Raw genomic sequence first — 21,241 nt, forward strand, 5'->3', positions numbered from 1 at the left:
GTGTTTTGGTATGTTAGGAAGATTATAAATCAAGGGATAAAGGTGTGTCTATAAACACTTCGTTTCCCTGACTTCGTAGGACAGTGAGTGTGTTTGCTCTAGGGTTATATGTATTTGATGTAATAGACTGGGTTTGTTGGTAAAAAGTGCAAGTGAGTGTTTCTTTTAGTTCCGCGCAGTCCATGTTTTGGTTGTGGTGTGGTGTGCATTGTTAGTTTTTGTGTAAGTGTTCTTTCACGTCCGTGCTTCAGGTATATAAAGCGGTGCGCTCGTCAGTCTGGTCTGACTAGTCAGCTTCAAGAACATGAGCAAAATCACAAAATTACTGGAACTCCAAATGAACCTGGAATATGCCCCTTGACTCATATACGAACAAGCGATGGAGGCAATAGAAGAATCAGGCAAGATATAAGAAGGCGAGGAGAAGAAAAAGAAAGACGAGAAGAGATCAAGCTTGCCTCTCCTCATCATGAGACAGAGCTGTGAAGTGAAACCAGTGGTGAGGACACCATCGCCATTATCACAATGTCAGCGACAACCACCAAGAGCCGTTGTCCCCCAGATTGCAAATGGGGATGAAACATTTGGGAGACAGCGGCAAGAACGGGAACCTCAGCGTCCACAGGAAGTAAGGAGGCCACAGCATCCATCCACAAGCATGACGCAGAGTAGTGAGAGAGAGAAACTTCAGAATCCCACAAACTGAAGATTGGGGGATCTGAAGCCACTCAACACTCATCTGCACTCCAAACAGTTAGTGTCAATTGGGAGCAGGAGTAGAGTCAGCGTTGTGTCTGTGGTGCCCGACCTGAAAGGTGCGGGCATTGACCAGGTGCAGTTAAAGTTCCCCCCTAAAATAACCCTTCTCTGGGCTAACCAGATCTCTAGAAAAGAGAGACTGATCAAGTTGCCAATAACATGCGTGTGTGTCTTTTTTCCTTTAACAAGACCATTGTCCCTTCACTAATGAGTGTTTGTTTTGTGTGAACGTTGAGTAGTGTGACTATAAACACTTACACACTTTGCTGATGTGATAGTGTGTGTTAGTAGGTTTAGTAATTTGTAGGTGAGAGTTTGTGTTGTTTTTTTTTTTTTTTAAATCCTCCCTTCTCTGCCCTGTGTTGGTATTAAGTCATTTGATGGTAATAATGTAGTGGTTTATAAAACAAAATGTAAAAATAGTTTATTTTAGGTCATCATTACTATATCTTTGGATTGTTTTGTATAAGATATTAGTAGTTAGTGTAAGGGGATGTTTTCCTATACGTCCCTGCTCGAGGCATAAAAGCTTAGCGTTCGTCATTCGCGCCAATTTCAAGCACACTGGTCGATCCAATGATTTCTTGATATACATAAGCAAAGAAAAGGAAGCCAAGATAATTACTAGCAGTGTCAAGGAAAAAACCTGACAAAACTTCTGCACAAACGCAACATTAAATGCAATGCAAAAAGTCTGGGATATGATTAAGGCAATCAAACGAAACCCAAAACCAAGCATCCCAAAACTATCAGGAGTAATCTCCATCAGAGAGCAAACCATACCAAGGAGTTCCAAGAGCACCGCAAGCAAGTAGAAGAAAAATTACCCATTCTATTTACAGACTTAGAACAAAATACATCCCCATTAAATGAAAATGTCAATAACTTAGAATGGAAAACAGCACTGAGAAAAAGAAAAGGACCTCGCCGGGAAAAGATCAATTGGGTTACGAAATCTGTCAAATTATTTCAGACACTTTTGAACCTATATTCCTTGATCTGCTTAATGCAATATGTGAAAAATGCCAAATCCCCAACAACTTGAAACAGGCAATCGTAATCACAATCCCTAAGCCGAGCAAAGACCCTGCAAATATCAATGCGTACAGACCAATCTCCCTAACAGAAAACATATGCAAAATCATAGCAACAATGATAAAAACAGGCTAAAACTATACCTAGAACGTACCAACCTGTTATATGCAAATCAGAGCGGTTTCCGAAATAAATGGTCCACTACAGATCAAATATTTAGACTTGAAACTAGCATCAAACTGGTCTTTAATGCCAAAAGGAAGAAAGATCGCCATCTCATTGCTGTCTTCCTTGACCTAGACAAAGCTTTTGACCATTTATGGACCAAGGGCCTTATTGCAAACCTAAATCATTACGTAATGACGAGTTGCATTCATTGCTGGATAAATGACTTTCTCACCGGAAGGAAAATCAAAATAAGAATAGGGAATGAATACTCCGATATAATTCCACTGGAAAACGGTACCCCTCAATGAAAGGTTCGTAGCCCAACCTATTCAACATCATTGTTAATGATTTAGATCAAACTCTGAACTAGGAAAAAAAAGTTAGATCTTTCCAAATTTGCTGATGACAGCGGGACATGGAAAACAGGAGACCCGACCATCGTAGGGTTATCAGACATATTCAAGAAGGTCTAAACCAAATAGGTCGATGGACCAACAAAAATGAAGCTTTAAAATATCCCACTGGAAAACCGTACCGGTCATGTTTTCACCCCGAGCACAAAGAAAACTCGACTACCCAAAATTATTTATAGAAAACACCCAGATAATTTTCGTCAAAATATCCAAGTTCCTAGGTATGTACTTTGATGAACACCTAACATGGAACCATCATATTACAGATCTAATACGAAGATGAACCTTAGACCAAAGGTACCACGTGGGAACTAACCAAATAACACTCATAATGCTATACAGAGCCCTCATAACATCAAATATGGACTATGGAAGCCAGGATTATGCCTCAGTAAGCCCAAGTCTATTGCAGAAATTAGATAGCATTCAGTAGTAGGCTCTAATAATATGCACAAGAGTACTCCAATCCATATCCAGAGGAGAACTCCAGATCTTAGTTAGAGAAGCTAAGAACACAAAAACTTATACTGAGATATGCCATCCAGATATCCATGCATTCCAGCCCACACCCCACTAAAAATACTATATCAAATTGCAATATCCCTTTCAGGCGCAAACTAGTCCCCAATATACCAGAGGGGAAAAGATACACGATCCAACTGCAACTTTAGGCATTGAAACCATTCAGGCAGAAAAAAATCTAATACCCTGACAAGAAACAATGGAGATGCAATGCAGCAATTGTCAATACTCAAGCTACTACATATGGCCCCAAACATGATCTCCCAAATGAAATAAAGGTTCAAGTCGTAGGAGAAATAGAAGACAAATACATTGGATTCCTCAAGGTCTATACTGACAGCCTTAAAACAGCAGCACCATAAAGAACATCTGTAGCAGCAGTCATACCTGAAAAAGATATTGAACTAGGAGCCCGACTACCGGATAACCGGTCTATATACACTGCTAAGCTCTGCGCCTTAATATCATCATTAAAATGAATCAAACATAACAATATTGACAAAATGGTGACCATTAGTGATTCCTTAAGCGTTTTTAGAGCAATTGAAATAGGTGAGTCCAATACCAGAGACAAGTTAATAAAGGAAACCCTTTATATCCTAAAAGGCCTAGAAGAAAACCACTGAACAGTGGAATTCTTCTGGATCCCATCACATATTGGGATAGTTGGCAATAAAAAGGCAGATCAAGTTAACAAACATAAACTACAGGACCCAGACCCTGTACCGTTCATATACAGTGTGTACGAAATATAGCATATCATCAGAAAGAAAATAGATACCAAATGGCAACAAGAATGGATGAGCACTATCAAATAAAAAAAACTGTACTCCATTCAAAGTGAAGTTAGAAGGAATATTAGGCCCCCAAATTAGTAAATAATGATGATCCAAAAATCATTAACATAATAAGAACGGGGAAAGCAAAACTAGTTAGCAGCTTTGGAAAATATCTGACGACCAATAACATTGGAAATATAAACTGTCCATATTGCCGGACTCCAGAAAACCTAAACCACGTGTTTAATATCTGCCCCAGGCATAATTTACATAGGAAAGAATTTAAGGAAAATCATACAAAAATAGGAACACCAATAGATTATCGGGTTGTTTCTAGAAATATCTAACCCAAATATGGGCCTAACAACCATAATATCATTAAATTTTTAAAGACATTGGGAAAAAAGGGGCAATCTAATTTTCCTCATTCATTATACCCCCCCCCCCATCATTTCAATGCAAATAGCGATAATCATAAATTAATAAGCAATGCAATGTAACAGAAGCCCCACTTAACTATCCAAATCAATATGTAATACAAAGGTAACCCATAAAAATTATGCAGTTTTCGAAAAAGGCGATTGGGAGCAGCGCATTGGCCTTGTAAGGGGGTATAACAAGTGCATCAAAAGGTATAGGAAATGATGGAGACCAGCCGCATAGGTAGTAGTGTCATACCGATGAGCATACGGCGGACCCTATACCAATCGAGACACATGGATGTGTCCCCTGTGCCATGCTGTGGCTGTGTGCCTTCGACCTAGCAATGACAATAGGAACAGGTTCCATGTCGACACAGTAATAATAATTCATTAGGTAACATAGGAAAGGAAACCCCACTAATCAGTATAGCAATATAAGAGCAGTAATAATAAGCAATATTAACGATATTAATAATCTTGTCTACAACATGCTGTATACAATAATCTTGTATACAACATACTACTCTAACTCTCACTCTCGCAGGTGGTGATGGCTATCTAAACGATAAAGAAATAACACTGAAATATTTATAAAAATACATGCTATAATCCATCAGTTACTTATTACTTTAATCTTATAATATACAGTTATATAGAACCCAAACCTTAGTATTATAATGTGGTCATAACTCATGACTATCAGGCCCAGCTGCACAATGCGACAACTAAATAAATTAGGACTTTTATTAAGGCCTCTAAAAAGGGTATAAAGTGGTTTAACATCCAAGACCACTAGGCCCAGCTGCAGAATGTGGCATCTAAATAGATAATAGTCATGAAGACCTCAAATTAAACAACATAAAGTGGCAAAAACCCTGCCATTAGACACCTCCGCACAATGCGGAAAAATAACACTGTTCGATTTCACCCGAAATATTAACGATAGAAAAATACATAACTTCTACCCAAAATGATAAAATATATTATTTAAGCCATCGCCTTTGTATAACTACTCTCTTATAGCAGCACAATTGTTTTTTAAACCAAAATTGTGGAAGTACGAAGTTTTTACCTTTCGGTAACCTGGGATCAAAATTATACAATGGATAATTAGTGTGCCTTCGCTGGACGTGGGCGCATCACTTCCTCCCCACCTGCCTTCCTCGTTCGGATACAATAATTAAAGTAACCTGTGCATACACGCGTGATGGAGTGGGGCTCATTTCCACCCTTCACGATTATCTTTTCACGGTGAGTGCGTGTTGGGTCGATTCCAACTCACCAGAGCTTACATACGAATCGAGTGGGACATAATTGTCCTACGACTCGTACTAAATTAATCAGCTCACTATGCGAGCATAAACGTGTAGGAGGTGTGGCTCTGTTCCCCTCCTACGATTAATTAATTAGCACGCTTTGCGGGCATAAACTCGTCGCGCATGCCTTTTTTGCAAAATCGACGTAAATTCAAGCTAAGTTAAGTTAGTTCGCGCCATTTAACATTGAAGAGTCAACGATAGCGAGCAATCAAGTGGACAAAATGCACAAGTTGCAAGAGGTGGTTAATGAATTAGAGATGGTAAAAGAGATGTTATTAAGGGTGGAATATGAATGTTATAACCTACACAGAGTCAAGAAGGAGATAAATAATTTGACGAAAACAAAATAATGACTAAAGTAAATGATAAAACAGGAAAAAGAGAAAAAGGATGACAAGAAGGAAAAGGAACAGGTTGAAGCTTACAATGAGAAATTAATGAAAGAAGAAGAAAATGAGACGTGGAAAAAAGAGGAAAAGGAGGAGGACAAAGATGAGAAAAAGAAGAAAAATGCACTGGAGAAGACGAGGTGCCGGTGGAGAAGAAGAAGGGGTTAGAGAATGTAGAAGAAAGTTAAATGGCCCTTTTCAGATGTGTATTCTCTATTGCCCAAAAATGATTGTTTTTTTTACATACAAAATGGTTTGTATATGTATGTCTGTCAATTTATCGTGTCCCTAAACAAACCCTATGCTCATATCTTCTTGCAAAATATTTCCCTGCCGTAGTTGTTGAAGGACAAGCACGGACTATGGATCTATAGTAGGACACGCCAATGTTGGTTGCAAATGGACAACGTAGAATATCGACGATCTATGTCTTTTGTTCTCGAATTCTTCGAAATACTTTCCGCACCCCTGTAGGATGGTTTCTAGACCTATTGTAGTCCGTGGACTGCTTTCAGTTTGATTGTACATCAAAGGGCTCTCTCTGCAGCAGTGCCATAGTCATTGCGTCTTTGTTTGCCGTTGTTTGTGTCTATGCTTGCCCTTGCTTGTGTATTTGTCTGCCGTTGCTCGTGTCTTTGCCTGTTGTTCGTTTTGTCTTTGCCCGATATTGCTTTATGCCTTTGTCTGCCGTTGCATGTGTCTTTGTCGTTGCTTGTGTATCGTGCCGTTGATTAGTTCTTGCCTACCATTGCTTTGTGTAATTTGTCTTCCATTACTTTGTGTATTTGCCTGACATTGCCTTGTGTCTTTGCTTGCCTGAGTAAGCAGTTTTTACAGATCGATCCAAGGCGTTGTGCGTAAGAAACTTTGATATTGACGTGATATTTAAGTGTGTTATAATTTTTATCTGCTAGTTTTGTTTACGCGTGCGTGACCGATAACATACAAGAATATCAAAATATCTGCGATAAAATATAATCATAACACTTTTGCCGACTAACGAGCAAAGAAAAGACTGCAAGACAAGCAACTGATACGATTGAAATGCGCACCATTGCTTCGACTATTTGTTCTTTAAAGTGGGGATACCCACGGCTATGACAAATTATTTTCAATTCAATAAAATTAACAAAAGCACACATACTCTTCAAATTGGTGACATAAATTCAAAATGGTGACATAAAATATTACGCATATAAGATAATAAATATTTACCTTCATTATATGACTTTCCCCTTTTTACCTCCCTTTCGCTTCTTCACTCCTTGAAACGTACTGCATTGCTCCAGTGAATCCTGTGATTGAAGGACACAATACACAAATAACCTTTTAATACGAAAGAAACGTTTTTCTTTTGTTTTGTGATTTATTTCCTTTCATGATTTTTGCAATGTTCATATGTTTAAAAACGGATGAAGGTAGTTTCCAGAGAAACTATACTTTTATCCTGCAACATTACGATGAATCGGATGTTTAGTATATCATACAGTGCGACCACTAAAACTTGTCGTAAAAGAACCCGGAAATTCACGGGAAGAACAATCATCCCCGGGAGGCATACTGCCAAGCTTTCTCACATACCCACACAGACAGAGGTGAGATGGCAATGATCGGTAAAGGCGAGCGCTTTAGACCACCTGGACATTGGGGGTCGGGATAAGATAATACTAATAATATTCCTCTCTCTATATCTCTTCTCTCACACAAACACGCACACACACACATCCATCCACTCTACCTCACTCCACCATGCTCTCATTTCCTTACCTCCAATAGAAGGAAGGTCGGAACAAAGTAGAATTAAAGGCTCTACATTTAAGGGAACCAAATTAACACGCAGCTTAAGGCACAAATCCACTGGAGTTGTAAGATTTTGAAATATAAAGATACAATTATTTCTACACAAATTTATAACTATAAACTAAACATAAAAAAGTGTTTCTCTCCGAATCCCATATTGTATGAATGATAATATATTTTCCTTTTGTTTTTTAAAAACATAATTACGTTCATTAACACCAAAGTCATCAAACAAATTAGACAGTTATAATTCGTTCCCACGTAAAAGCACCATCGCCCATATTTTATGTCCAGTGCTCTAATATGACATAGGATCATCCCCCAATTATGGATGGATCAAGCTCACTAGCAATAGGAAATGAACACTTACCTATGAATCAAGTTAAGTTGATGAAACAAACCAAGTAATACACGAAGAAGAAAACAGGATACTTAAACAAGAGAAGTTGAAGAAACAAACCAAGTATACCACACAAGAAACAATAATACGCATCAAGAAAATATTTACAAGCTCAAAATCTACCGAGAAACACAATTACACAAACAAATAATTGAAGCAAGGAAAATAATATCAGAAAAGGCAAATACAAGAGGAAAATAATAGGAAAAGAAATCGTCAAGTAAAAAATTAAAATGGAAACAGCAGTAACAAACAGGAAACAAGCGACGAAACCATTGAGAAAATACCTGAAAAACGAATTATACCAAAGGGTTAAATTCATCGGAAAGAGACCCGCACAAGAAGAACTGTTACCCAAGATTGTTTTAAACTGAATTAATGTTTCTTCAAGATGACGGAGAAGACTACATATTGGTACCAAGAGGAGAAACGAAAACTATTAACTCAAAACGCAATAGTTGTTAACAATATGAAAATAATCATTTACTAGTTTAGAAACAAAATAGATTTCCAAGGCAAACGACATAGCAATTTATTACGGAAACTGATGCTTGAAAACGGCTATACTCAAAGAAATAAAAAAAGAAAATGATGACATAATACTCTAATAATATATCATGGATTAATTCTAAACGGAAATGAATAAACGTTTGATGCCTAATGGATTATTTCTAAAAGGATTACTGTCTAAAATACACCAATCGTACCACACGGAACTAATGCTGTGATATAATTGTTTTCCCGTCCTAGTGAATGACTAGATAACCTACTTGCATATATAATGCATTTGAACTCTTCACACACTGTTAACAAACAGAATTACTACATGTTTACTAGAACTGCAATATAATTATCTCCCTTTTCTACTAATTTTCTAAACACTCATTAAATTCTGAATACAAACAGGCAAACAACATACATAAATATTCCCATTTAGACACTTAATTATTTTATTTTCATTGTAATTTTAGAAAGATTTGTTGTCGAAATTCCCATACACATTGCGGATTTTGTTTCTCCAAATCCACCCGACCCCCACCCACCCCTATCCTATCCCCAAATAATTCATTCTGGATTATGATCAAAATGTTTGCAAAAACTTAAACAATTTAGGCTATGATCTATTGTAAAATGTGTAATAATGTATTGGATAACAACTCAATATTTTGACATAGATATGCCATTCCTCACATGAAAATGGGCCTGCAATATCAACACTTGCATACACATTTTTCAGCATAAGAGGATAAATGAATATACTATGGCAAAAGTCACTTCTTAAATTTATAACTTAATAACAAGTAATACATAAATAAACAATGCTTTATGTCTAGTGAGAAGAGAGTACGGACCCAAGTTCAAGCTTGCAAAGGATCAGGGAATGGAAACCACCTTACAGGTTCTAGTGAGGAGGAGGTACGAGCTTTGAACCAAACAAGCAATGGACCACTCACACGATATCACTGAATGGAACAAAGATAAAAAAATTACAACATCTGTATTACTTAAATGTAAGAAGCACAATTCGGAACACAGGGTGTCACTCTCACTTCAAGATCAGCTTGTGCTGGGGCTGGTGTATGAGATATCAACATAAAGTACTTGGCTATAGGATCATCCCCAATTATGGATGGACCAAGCTCGCTCGGCAATAGGAAATGAACCCTCACCTAATTGCATATTGTTGTCCTGCCTCTAACTGTGTGACCTAATCGAAATAAATGTTCCTCTTTATTTAAATCTAGCTTAGGTCGTACGTCTGCAAATTCGATCATTGATAGATTGGCTTGGGGGCATGTACAGTTCATACATGAGAGGAATATATTCTCTTTCTTTGTCAAACCAGCAGTAACTTAACTAGCGAATCATAATGATTCTTCTCAATCAGCCATATTACCAACATTGCGAGTCAAGAGTTTAATCTTCTTGAAACAATACATTATCCAGTGATGCATTTTACAATTTTGTTTCAAGAAAGAGGACATATGACATATCTAAATCACTTTTAAAAACCATTCGGTCTAATACAGAACTGTATTTTGCTATACGTTGCACAATACCCCATTATATTTATGTCAGTTGAATGGGCTTAACAGTATTTTACAACGTCTATTTGCGTATACATACCACCTAGTACCGGTATGCAGGACTATCTTAAAATGAACAGCTTGAATATGAAGGTCATGCAGAAACAAAATATACATACATTCCTCAGCTCCACGGCAGAATGTTCCACCTGCTAATTCTAAAAATGAGCTTGATATATGCTCAGTAAGTGGATACCATAAAAAGACATTCGAGAGGAAACTTTCATGTGTTACTGGTTCTAAACAATACAGATATACATCGAATGTAAATACCTTTAACGCTAATAGTTTGAGATAGTAGCAAGTAAGTGTTATTCGGTTAAAGCTGTAGATGTCACAGTAACAATATAGTAGCCCCGAATGACATTAAGATACGTAAAGGCACACATTGTGATTATACGCTGTAGGTTAGAGAAACGATTGCAGTCAAGTTACCCACGCAGTTTGCATCTCGTCTTGCAAAGCATAATCTCGATGACATCAGTAGTAATGTGGCGAGATATGGTGAATAAGGAGCGTTATGTTGACAAAGTAAAGTTAACACTAAGGCCATAAAGCTGATACTTATGCTGTCGATATCACCTTGTGCAGATGGCATTATTGACCTCAAATGGGAGTAGATATGTGGGAATACCCTGGTAACTACGAGAATTAACATTACGCCGTAGGTTCACAATGGGGATAGATTGAGAATGTATATGAATTTAGGATTACTCTTCTAGTTGAAAACTGTGTATGAATTTATAGATGGAGAAGTGAAATAGTGATTTACTATCCAATATTTAGTGAAATACTATCCAGCACTTTCTAATCTACTATTCAAGACCTAGTTATATACAAGTACTGATATATTTTGATAGTATCTAAACCCCGCACAATACTATCCAACATGCCGTGTGCAGTGACCAAACCCAACACCTCATATCCAGGACAAAAGGTAGGATGTAACAGCAGGGAATATGGAATCGCACAAACATACTATCACACTCAAGAGGGCACGAGTAGTTTACTATGCTTACAAACATACAAGCATACTATTACTGCGCGCCAAATCAGAGGATAGCAGTGTTTAGGTACACAGTTTTTCACACAAAACTGTTTTAAGATTTTTTCGGTTGGAGATCGACATACACAAACATGTTTACATTATACATGTGGGCAATGACTTTGAGTAGTATCTCTCTTTCTGAAGAGGTTTATGTGGCTCTGAAAAGGCCGTTGTGGTGATTGGTCTTTCCACATAGATTCGTCTCTTCCAATAGCTGTATCTATGGAGTGTGTGACTCTAGTGATGTTTTGATGATATTTCAAGTAGTCTGGAGTAAGCAGCTTGCTGGAAATGATGGTCGACTTGTATTCGCATCTTGCTGAGTTGTCCTGAGAACAAAGGATATAGTGGACCAACTCTAGTGGACCGAATCGAAACATACAAGCAAGATGTACCTGTCAGAATTCTGTACATAATTCATTCAGGGCATAACGTCTATCTTCCATAAGAATACAGCGGACGCGTGACGACATTCAAAATATATACGATGTTCCGATGTAGCTGTGCTGAAGAGAGTTCAAGTTCATACATATGGATGAAATGAACATTGGGACGATAGGCCGACTGCTGCTGCTACTGCTACTACTACTACTACTGCTACTAATATTAATATTACCGTAGCTGCTGTAGCACGTATTCGTCCAGAAGAGAATGACTTCAATTTGTCTTCGTGCAATTTCTTATCTTCTCTGCAAGAAAATTTGCCAGCTGTAGTATCACCTTTACTTCAGTAACCATCATTACCAGAAAACAAAAACAAAAGGACAAGTTGGATAGATGTTTGCAACCACAAGAACAAGAGGAACAAATAAAGCAATAAGATGAGAAGATGAAAACTTTAAACAGTGAGAAGAAGCAAAAAAGTGAAAACAAAACGGTTTCTTTGCTACAAGACATTTTCTTGAAGTTCACATTCCTAAAAAAATGTATCATATTTCTTTAAACAAACCAAACATATAGTGATATTCACTATCCATTACTTATAGACCTTCAACACTTAGACGACATCAGCATAATCAGCAGCAACATCCGCCCTTACTACAGCAGCAGGAGTCAGATTTGGCAGTGAAAGACAGTTGCAAACAAAAATCAGATAAAAATTTTAATCCCTCCATTATAATGTGGGTATTTCTGTCTGTGTGTGTGTGTGTGTGTGTGTGTGTGTGTGTGTGTGTGTTTGTTATCTTATCATAAATAGGAAAAAAGTAAATCAAGACAAAGACAAACATACCTTTTGGGGTATATTCTCTTTGAATAAAAATCGCAAGGAAATGTCAAAACACTTCACCAAAGTAAATTTTCTTCCTCTTTCTATCACTGTATTTCTCTGTTGGATGTCTCCACTGACTTTGGTTCTTTTTCTGTTGCTGTGCCGTGGAAGGCACTGTCATATCGTCTACATCCCTTTAACATGTTCATTGATGGACAAGTGGTTCAAGGAAAAGCCATTTTGTCAAACATGGGATCGAACACAAACCACAATTGCTCCATTATTCTCCACAATGTATGGTGTAGTGGTTCAAGAAAAAGGTCTAAATTGTGTCTAAAAGAAAATCAAAAGGAATCGTGTACGACTTTAGTCCGAATCATCTTGGCATCTCAGATGGCGTGTTAGGAGAAGACGAGGAATATATTAAACTTTGATTTACAAGGACATCATCAAAGTGCAAGTATAATCTACAATACATAAAATCTAATTAATGGTTACTGCATCACCATTATCAATATCGGTTATGCGATACTGTTTAAACGTCCAAAACTACAAGTGTCGGTCAAACAATTAGGAACATTTTAGATATATTAATCCTATGAAAAGCGTGCGCAATCGCCACATGCGTATTTCCTCATCTATTTAAACCCACCATTCCTGACTATCCGAGATTTCACACGGATTTATTTCACGATTCTTATCGAGAATGCTTTCCTCATAAACACGATACTTTCTTCATTTTGTCTGCATAAAATATTGTCAAATCATCGACGGTTTTCTTTTCAATAGAATTCAAAATGACTTCCTTTCGATCTCATCCTCTTACCATTATACTATTAATCACAAAAAATTTCACAAATGCGGGCACACTAACATTTGTTATAAGTTAGTCTCAAACAAATGCTACAATGGTTTATTTTTACAACACGTTAATTACTACAAGACATATTTCACATTCCACATAAAAAAATGTGTTGTGGAAAACATAAGTAGCCTGTCACAGTTAGTTGATTCAATATTCTATAATCAAACCAAAGCAACGCGTCCTTTTGAAACAAGGTATAAGTGGCTCTTAGGGGAGTGTCATTATTTGTTCGCTTCTAAGTTCAAAAAGGAATATCGAAGTCTAGCCACCATAGTGTCAGACCAAAAAGAAGACAAATGGTACAATAAATTCACACTGTTACAATAAGAAGCAAACCTCCCCAAAAATACATTTTCTACAAGAAAGAGAGGTACTGTTGCTAACAAGAGGGCTATTTCACAACAAATTCGTTACTCGACCCTCTCTCCTGTCACCTCTCTGTTCATGATGATTATTGCCAAGTCTGCTTTAGAACCACAGTTTACCAATTTGATCAAAAAATGAAGACCCGTCTCCAACGAAATTCTACTATGTCGACGTCTTCTTCTACTCCCTAGCCGCTACAGCTGTAGCCAATATAACGGACGCTCCTACGACAAACGCACAAGACAGAAAGACCATGTAACCAAGGTTACTGGATTTCGTCAAACAAAGACTGGCAAGATCTAGTTCGTTAAGAACAACAGTAGTACCTTAACGCAATCTAACACTACGTCCCGGTAATCAGTGGTGTGGACGAATTCCATCACACATTTTCAGGATTATCCTCCTGACAAAAACTATTTGACATAGCTCAAACCGTCGTCCCAAGAAGTGGTTTTCGGGAGAATAGAGACTCCCTTCTAGTGTAGCTAAAACATAGCTGATCAAATCCAATGCTCCGATGCGAAAACTAATCAATCAAAGGGTGTCTAAACGAAACACTGATATCGTGTGTAAATGTTATATAAATGTTTTCAATGGAACGGTGCATTGTCCAAGATACAGAAAACACAATTAGGAAAATAAAGGTACGTCCTAGGTCAGATGGTGAAAATTAAGATTCTGATAAAACAAAAATGGAAAATGCTCATTCAAAGATGAGGATTTCCACCCTGATGATTTGACCTGTGTCAGTACTGGCACCCCCTTTATAAGAATCGTTTGCTGACCTCGTTTAGGGAGAGTGATGAGTTGATGACGCTTTTCTAGTAAAGACATCACACTTGTACCATTGGATCTTATGGTAACACGCCATTGGGAATGAAGATTTGGATACCTCATTTTTGTCCATGATTGCAAATGGTAAAGAAGATATTTAATAGCATTTGTATTCAAAGCCTGGGGTAGCGTATGTAAGATTTAGTGAATTTTCCATTAGGCTGATTAGTTTTCCAGAATATTATATTGCGTTGTAGGTCATTCGGGGGTATGTATATATGGGGTCATGATAATTAATACTCCATTCCTGTTTTATAGCAGTTTATGGGAATCCATGACCAGAGTTCGAAATTGGTTAAGATATAATTCCAAAGTAATTATTCATTTAAATAATTCATTGGAATTACTAAGGCGTTCATTGGCTGTCCATCGTTAAATAAGAGGAGTTTTTTTCATGAATTTAACAAAAAGCAAAATGACTTTAACAAAAACAGTGTAAGATGTTTGGAAACCACCATTCATTTGGACAACGTCAAGAATTTACAATGTTGTGTTCAAGGCATGGGGATCGTTGCAAATAGGAGACAAGTTAAATGAACGCTAATCTAGTACAAGATTGCAGAAGAGCCGATAAAGGATTTGATGAAGGAACAAAACGAAAGAGGTATGAGGGAGTAGAATGAAGATAAAGGAATGAGCAGCAGCGACGATATTGAGGATTTGGAGGGGGCAAAGCACGAAGACTGAGACTGGGAAATGCAGCTAGAGATGTAGACACTGTAACAAGCACGAACACATCATAGAGATGAACTTCTAGTCCCTCAAGCGGAGGATTGGAATAGTGAGGCTAACCATCTTTATTAATCCCTCACTGATTTTGTACATCCGTCTGAAAAAGACATGTACCTTGCGGAGCCCGCTCGGGAGGAGCGGTTACTATTGACAAATGATGACTGAAAAAACATGTTTATTGCGTGTATGTCGTTGTTTATTGATGACAAAAACTCAATCTCTCTACCCTCAACGATGCTATATTGTGTGCTTGCCTATAAGGATGAATAATATTAGGATGGTCCAGCATGTCCTTCTGATAATAAAATGACGCCATACCGTCTCAGGCAATTTGATTGGATATTTCCATGACTGAAATATTTTACCCGAGTTTTGATCGTTGGAACTTCTGATTCGATTTGGATAGTTCTGTAGACTACACACACAAACACACACACACACACGCACACACACATACACACACACACACACATCTATCTATCTATCTATCTATCTATCTATCTATATATATATATATATATATATATATATATATATATATATATATATATATATATATATATATATATATATACATATATATATTGACCACACCAATGGCCCTTTTCAAAGTCACCGGTGTCTCTTAAGAAGTCATATTACACAAAACCATTTACAATCTGTTGTTTTATGTTTTTGTCTCCATGGCTATATCTGTTCACGTGCAACAAAAGCTTCAGAAACATTTTGTGTCATAAAATTGCACAGAAAAACACTTTAACATTCATTTTGAGTCGTGTGACAGTATATATGTGTGTATGAAAGTATTTGTATGCATCACCACTCCTCTCCTCTTGTTTGTGATATTGATCAATGAGTATTGGATAGTACAGCACTAATTTATATGTCGTCTATAAAACGAATAAACACTGACCAAAATAGGGACTTAATGTTAAATTCACGTAGACACCTAAGGTATCTCACATTAACAGTTCTACCCGAGTTCAATAGCTTCTAACAATGTAACAATGTAGTCTCAAAGTTAAATTCACGCTAAAGGTGAAAGGGTTATATTTGGGATAAATAACTTGTAACAAGATATCAATGCATCCTCAGCTGAATGTAATAAAGTAACAATGTTTATAATGTGGTCCGGGAACAATAATGAAAACCAAGAGTATAATGTTAAATAATATTCGTCGTCATACTGCCCCTGATTATTACGAACATGGAAATTTCAATGTGTGTGTGTGTGTGTGTGTGTGTAGAATTACGTGCAGTATTCAAAAGAACTGCCTATTCTTGAGGATATTAAACTTATAATCGGAACAGATTTGATAAGATCTTGCATTTCATTTTATCTGGATTAAACTAAGGATACTTTAGCCTAAAATAATAAATATGCATATTTACAAACATGCGTGAAAGGGTTGAAAGAAAATCACTTGTGTGTGATTAACACCAGGCTATTCCATTGACAGGTACAGGATCGTGTTTGTACCTCTCCGACATAGGAGATATGTATATCAATATTAATATAGTGAAGCACACTTAAATGTGATTAGGTATAGCGAGTTGTCTCTTGAGACAGTTACCAACATATCGTGTACAAACCATGTCAGGTTGCTTTGACCATGTATCAGAAAATAATGTATACTAAATCTTTTGTTTTTTCTCTCTTAATCAAATCAGCTAAACTTTTACAATCTCTCTCTCTCTCCCTCTCTCTCTCTCTCTCTCTCTCTCTCTCTCTCTCTCTCTCTATTTATGCATTATTTTGTGATACGTGTGTCAAAACTTTGTAAAAAGGTGAATCCCAAACCGCAATCCTTGTATCTCTAGATGTGTATGTGATAATTAAACCAGAAAATCAATTAATATTAACGCGGTGAAGGCATTTCAATTGACGTCTAATCTAAACTTTGAAGATCATTTATTTTATAATAATTACTCCCTAACGTGTAAGAAATGTATATCCAAATGAATTGCTTCATCACTGCCATATTTATCGTCATCACGCGAATGCTAATAAAAAGTGAAGATCTTATTCTTTTCATCCACTGTTGAGGGTGTTTGTTATGTTTGTACGGGTCATACAAATTCTGATATGTTCAGTATGCATCATACGCTCTCACGCAGTTTTGATTTATACTACAGAGAATAGACCTCTTCTTAACAGGAAGCTAAATCCAACTGGTGTCTCTTTCGACCACACGTGTTGTAAGGTATACCTTAAATTAAGCAATGTCATTCGAGTAAACAAAACAATGGGCTTGAGATTCAAAGAATGAAATTAGATGGAAATTTAGTAATCATATAGACTGATCATACTTCCTTATAAAATGATATTTTCAAACATTTTCTTGGTTACTACACTTTTGTTGCGCCTGTTATGCATTAAACAAATTCATTATATTGCATGTATAAGCACCATGCTAACAACTACGCAACGCTTTTAGACTAATCAGAGGTGGTGAATCCCATGGAGATGTAAACTTCCGTTTTTCGTTATATTATTTGTTAGGCTTTTTGTTGTTGTTGTTGTTGTGGGGTTTAACGCCATTTTTCAGCACGATAGGCTATACATGGCGGCCAGTATTAATGGTGGAGGAAGAACCCGGAAAACCCCGGAAAGAACCACCGACCCACGAGAAGCTACTGGCAAGCTTTCTCACATGCCCACATTGGCTGAATCTTTGACTCGAACCGCCGCAGACAGAGGTGAGATGGCAGTGATCCGTAACGAAGACCACTCGGCCACTCGGGGCCCCTATTTGTTAGGCCGCATCGTCCTTACGGTAACATATAGCAATTAAAGCCTATGATTTTGTTCGATTCGTGCAATTATCTATTAAACTCATTTTAATAGATTTTATCTATTAAACGCAATTCATTGTATTTAATCCAGAAATGTGTGAAAGTAAACTCGGTAATGGAGAATGATAGCGAATGTCCGTCTTTGTCTTTATTATGCACATGAAATGTGAATAAATGCAAACATGTAGGCGCTATCTAACCTCGACTTCATCTGCATAATCTCTGCCTCTTAGAAGGGTATTGACTTGTATGAAAAGGAACTCGTTTATCGCTGTGTATCACCTTACAGCATATAGAGTATGGGACGGTTCGTAAATGCTGTATTAAAGTATATACGCAATGCATGCGTAATATTCTCAGAAACATCATGGATTAAAAGTATAAATGTGATGCACTTTTATTGAATTTACTTACGATGTAATCATTTTCTAGACAATGTTGAAAGAAACAGGTTATATTTGAACCTTTATATGTAATTAACTATCGCTAAGTTCGTATGTTACTAGATTGCCGTTTTAAACAGTACACTAGGACTGATTGTTTGTGCGTAAAATTTTAATAATATATTGTTGTTTTTTCTGTTTTTTTAAGATTAAAAACTAACTAAATTTGTCAGTGTGGCGTTTTTGTTTAAAGATGATTAGGTACTACATGAGGAAAGGGGGTCTCACGGGTTTTAAATGCAGTTTTGTTCTTCAGACCATGCACTGTCAATGGTGGTTTCAAGAAATAAAATCAGTTTCTCCTTCCTCACTGTTTGGCTTTTCATCATGATATTCCGACTTTCATTGTGTTAATGGAATGGTAGCCCATCCCATTAAATACGATATCTCGTGTCGTCACTAAAGATCTTAAAGGCCAGCAACAAGTTTCGGAGTTTCTATTGTCATTGGTAGTATTCAAACTATAATCAGAAATTTTTAAAGCAAATAGTTTTAAATATTTCCAGTATTAATTGCAATTCATGAAAAGAATATAATTTCCTCTTTAATCAAATCCGGACATGGGCTCAACAGACGAATCATACTGATTCTTATAATTTGGGAACATTACCCAGAATTGGAGGGAAATGTCTTAATTTTTTTGCACACTAATACATAACCCAGCGACGTGTTATATATATATATATATATATATATATATATATATATATATATATATATATTATATATATGTGTGTGTGTGTGTGTGTGTGTGTGTGTGTGTGTGTGTGTGTGTTTCCTTATTGGCGACAAAATATATCATCTGGCCTATTTTTGGGGGGACAACCTTTTTGGTTCTTTATGTGTGCATAGAGTCATGGATCTGGAGTGGAGACATTCAAAGGGGCCACGAAAGGAAGTCACAAATTCGGTTACACAATGCACTAGAATATATATGTTGCATGAACAAATCCTTTGTTCGTATTGACAAACCCATCTTTACAGTGCATTGTTACAGCATAATCCGCTTATGTTGACATCTGGCCTGAGTACTGTATGATGTGATACGCTCAGTCATGCTCCCCGACAATACCTACAATCGACCGACCTCTGAAGACGCGAATAGAAACAGCTACAATTACTTGAATTACGGCTAATCATTCTGTTTTTTTTCTAATGTACCAATAAAATAGTTTTCTGAAACTTCAGAGAAAACTGGTTATTTTTTAAGTACCGATTGTTTTGCATAAATACAAAGCAAATGGAAAAAATCGCAATCAAAATTTTATACTGTCAACAGTGCAACTTTATCATAGGTAAACGAAAGTTTACCATTGCGTGTTCATCGTCTCATCCTAAGAGTAAGTTAACAAATTCATCAGACAATAGTCCCTGAACCTGATTTTATACCTGAGTGTCCAACATCATCTACATGTAGTGATGGTAGTAATGCTTCAAGTGCAACACCACATCATGATGAACGGGTCAGAAGTTCATGAAAATTTCTCGACAGCTTGAAACTTGGGCGTATGTGGCTGAGATATGATACAAAGTTAAAGCAGATGTTCTGTGATATATGTATCAAGGCACAAGTCGTCAATTCATTTATAACTGGCTGTGATATTTTGAAGAAGGGGTGTGTCATCAAACATGAATCCAGGCGGGGTAATTTTGCTCATTGATCTTTTACTTTTGCCATTAATCCCGTGTTACGACTCCAGGGACTTTATGCAACAAGATATAGCAAAACAAACAAATTTTGCATAGTTGAAAATAATTCATATCTTAAAATATAGGAGTGGAAGAATTAAATTAACTTACAGCATGGCGAATGGATTCCTGTTTCCTAAAAGTCCTTTCAATTCCAATAGTTTCAAGAAATCTGAATACATTCCAACGAAATATGCCCCTTCTGTGTTGAACTTTCAAATGTACAGAAAGATTTCCAAAGAATTCAAATAGTCGTTCAATACATTTAGTTAATACCGTACAGTTATTCCAGCATGTCATGCAAAATATAGATCTTTTCAAAAACCATGTTGGGAGATTGAATCCGAAAACGCGCAGACTGGGACCTACCATCGGGAAGTTTTTTGCGGCAAATTTAAGCATCGTTTTCACAAAAATATTCGCCGATTTGTCAGGTCCAATACACGTGAAATTCTCGCCGTTTCTCCTTGTGGAGTGCGTTATTCCCCCTCCGCAATGTGCCCCCATGTCATATTCTGGTCAGCTGTGCCCAAACTGCACAATTGCTAAAGATTAGACTCAAGCATCTTCGACATACTTCAAAGAAACCGCCTGTTCTACAATGAGTGAAAGCACTAGCAATTGATTACAAATAAACAATGCCCTTTCTTGTTATAACTAACAATGCCTATAATGGGTGTGAATTTATGTTAAAAGTTCAAGTTTGGACTCAAGCTACCATAAATGTGATAACTATTTCCCACATTTTATATCCCACCTTATTTCTTCATTGTTCATTCATATATGCATATATCACTGCTTACTAAATAACATATAGCAGCAGAGGGGGCGAATCCCACAACTTTTAGAAGCCTCCAAATGCCGAAATAAGCCCTTTATAAAAACGCGTTGACGCTTTGTTGTAAACGTAATCGTCGCCGCTGTTGCTGCGTTTTTGTTGTCGTCGTCCCCAGAAGGGGCTAAATCCCACAACTTTTTAGAAGCCTCCAAATGCCGAAATGGAGGGCTAACCCTACGCCGTTGTAAAAGTAATTGTCGCCGTTGTTGCTGCGTTTTGTTGTCGTCGCCCCCTCTGCCTCTTTCTATCCAAAAATTGTATCTAATCCGACTTGATACCGTGTTCGAGGATCATGTAAATTTATCGTTACAAACCCATGTGGTTTTG

The 21,241-nt window shown here is 37.0% G+C and overlaps 1 protein-coding gene across 2 annotated transcripts in view; it reads right to left on the reverse strand.

Annotated features, from left to right (window-relative positions):
* Positions 1–21,241, reverse strand: part of LOC149797334 (uncharacterized) — a 109,602-nt gene that overhangs the window by 58,672 nt on the left and 29,689 nt on the right. The window contains exon 1 of one of the 2 annotated variants that reach the window (XM_089962058.1): positions 7,022–7,097. The exons of the other annotated variant lie outside the window; for it this stretch is intronic. The gene's annotated coding sequence lies outside the window, so the exon portion shown is untranslated. Of the gene's footprint in view, positions 1–7,021; positions 7,098–21,241 lie in introns of those variants that run through there. 2 annotated transcript variants of the gene reach the window in all.

The sequence above is a fragment of the Sinohyriopsis cumingii genome, chromosome 6 (assembly GCF_028554795.1).
Source record: "Sinohyriopsis cumingii isolate HCF-2022 chromosome 6, ASM2855479v2, whole genome shotgun sequence".
Taxonomy (NCBI): domain Eukaryota; kingdom Metazoa; phylum Mollusca; class Bivalvia; order Unionida; family Unionidae; genus Sinohyriopsis; species Sinohyriopsis cumingii.